A 3,265-nucleotide genomic window follows, 5' to 3' on the forward strand; every position below is an offset into this window, starting at 1 on the left:
TTCTACACTAAAACATTTATATTTTGGAACTTCAGTTATATACGATTTTCACTAGCCTATCGTGTAATATAAATCGTCTATTTTTAAAGTTGAAAGTTATTGTCACTCGGAATAGATCAAAAACTGAGATAATAATTTAGAATCCGAAGAATCGGTAACTTATCATATCTGTTGTAAACGATTTAAATAATTTAATTTTTTATGATAATTTACACTCTACAAATAAATTACAAAGACGAAAAGGCAAATATCATATATAACAAGTATAATTTTAAGCTTAATTCATTAAGCTAAGAGTAAATAAAAGTGAATTTTTATTAATATAAATAACCATTTGACTTAATAACTGGAACATTAATTCGCAAAGAATATTTTTATTCAAATAGATTAATGCCAACCAATGAGATCAGATTAGGAAGTATCTTAAAAACGAAAACTAAAGGAAACAAAATAGCTTATTGACATTGTTTTTGAAAACAATCACTAAAATTTGTCTAGATATGGTATATATAGTAGATACATAAGCGAGATCGGTAGTATAATGTGTAGTGATCATAGTTCCGTATTCTAGAAAATTTCGTAACTTTGTTGTAGACATAATATAAATCGATAATATTGTTCTATATATGCAAAAATTTATTGGTTGAATTATATCGAAAATATATATCACCAATATACGTCTCTAATAAACACATGTTCACCATGATGGTTAGCATATTTGTGAGCATAATTACTACTAATTCTATTACTACTAATTCTATTACTACAATTTCTATTACTACTATTTCTTTTAATTTTAATTGCTAAAATGACAGATAAATAACATGACCTATAATATCTAATTTTCTAAGACTGTATTATAGCATCACACAAGATCAAGCTTTAAATAATTTATCAATACATTGTTTTTAAAAATATTAAATAAACATAATTTATTACATACAATAAAGCAATATAACTAAAAATCAAAACAATAGAAGTGGAAAAGGTTTAATTTAAATTGCAGTTTGTACACTCCAAAACTGGGTCAATGCATTGCAGACAATCAACCAGCCAATCTGGAGGCAATTACACGTAGCCTAAAGTGAAAGGAGTATGAACTTGCAACCAAGGGGACAAGTTTAAAGCTAGAAGACGATATATTTATGAGAAATTTTATATATATAATAGAATAATATATATAAAACTTTTTATCAAAAATTCGTTGTACTTTATGATTTTTACACTTTTTACAACAACACTTTATCAAACAAAGAACTGAATGAAGAATAAGATTATTGTTTATACACTCATCTTTTTGATATATTTTAATCATATTTTAAATATACAATACTTTGGTAGACATATTAGTGTATATAAAAAAAAAAAATTTTAAATAAAATATACTGGATGATTTACACAGATATTTTACTAATTTGCAATTTTTCGTTTTTATATTTCTCAAATCATTAAAAATTATATTCTTAATTGTTTTTTATTTAAGAATTGAGTAATTCAATGCTATATCTTTTCAACTAATACGAAGCAGATTAAAAAATACTAGAACACTATATTAACTATATTTCCGACTGTGGACTTAGTGTAAACCGAATCTGTTTTTCATAGAAAACACGTTGCATGACTGCAATCTTCATGGATCACTTCCATACCGTATCTGCATAGTATAATATATCAGGACAGGATAGTTAATACGCACTGTCCTTTATGTATATCGCCAATGTAAAATTTTTTTGTTATTGCTTAAGGTTTATAAAAGTTTATATTAAAGGAATCTTTAAACATTTTTGTAGAAACTTTAAAGGAAAGTTATTATTAAATGCAAAATTCTTTTATATCCTATAATGATTCAGTTATTGTCTGCACTATTCTTCGTATATATGCTAATTTACAATTTGTCATATAAGATGACTAAAAATATAAATTTATGATTAAAGTTTATTCAAATTTGTATTAAAGGAATTTTCAAATATTACGATGATATACGTATATTATGGATTTAAAGAATCTTAAGATGAAAGTAATTGAGAATTATAAATGCAAAATATTTATATTTCATAAATATAAATTTTAAAATTTATATTTTTTTAACTTAAAATTAGAAATATTATATATACTTTTAAATATTGCTTTATCACGTTGCATATCAATTAATTTGCCTACCCCTTTTTCTGGTATATTTGTTACTTATTCGATTCCAAGGGCTTCAACTTAAGTTTGTTAACAATTTAAATATATTAACATTTAAAATTAAAAATAAATATATCTAATAATGTATACAATATATGTTAATATTGGATGCAGGCAGCGTACAATTATCTAAGGTAATTTATTATGAAAAAAAATATGAAAAAAATAAAGTAGCGCCATAAATCTCATTTTGTGATATTAGAACGGAAGAAGAATATAAACTGCAATAAAACTCTTTGAAAGTTTCAAGCGAATTTCAATCAAGAAACATAATTTTCTCATATCCTCTTCAGATTATGTCAATAACATTTTTTATTGATTTCCATTTGACTTCGTCTAGCTTTTGTCGCTGGATAGATGCTGCATGGATAGATTCCATGACGCTGTTTCGAGTATATATTACAAATTTACAACACGTTTTATCTCAAAGTAAAAGAAATTTTCAACTCGACGGTGTAATTTTTCATCACATTTTCCTTTTTTATAAACAAATTTGCTTAATGCAATCGACGTAGCTCAGAACGGAAATTGCTTTCAAAGAACTATTAACGTAACAAGAAAATTTAAAAGAAAATAATCAAATGAAATAAAAGAAAAATAAATAAATAGCAATCGTAGGACAAATGACAAATCCCACCAAAGAAACATAGGTGTCTACGTAGTACGTACCTGAGTGGTAGTCGTTTTGGATTTGCGTTCTCAACCTTTTAAATTTGGAGTAGCAACGACGAGAATCAGAATATTTCAATAGCGGTAACAACAATTGATGGAATTAAGCGCACCTTTTTATTTTATGCAGCAGCAATTCGCTTAAGCTTCCTGTTGCCAATTAAAGTATGTGCTTTGAATTTATTTTGCCAACACAGAAATCAATTGCTCACTTAGTTAAATGTTAGCAACGAAATCAATTAATTTTATACTCTGAACATATCAACATATCATTAAAGTTCACACCAAAGGCTACGTTAGCATGAACTTAACACTGCGCATTGATGGGATTTATACTGCCATCGTATTCGTCACTAATGCAGTTGGTCCCAACGGCAACAGCGATGGCAACGGCAATGGCAACGACAAT

Source organism: Teleopsis dalmanni, chromosome X (assembly GCF_002237135.1).
Source record: "Teleopsis dalmanni isolate 2A chromosome X, ASM223713v2, whole genome shotgun sequence".
Lineage (NCBI taxonomy): Eukaryota > Metazoa > Arthropoda > Insecta > Diptera > Diopsidae > Teleopsis > Teleopsis dalmanni.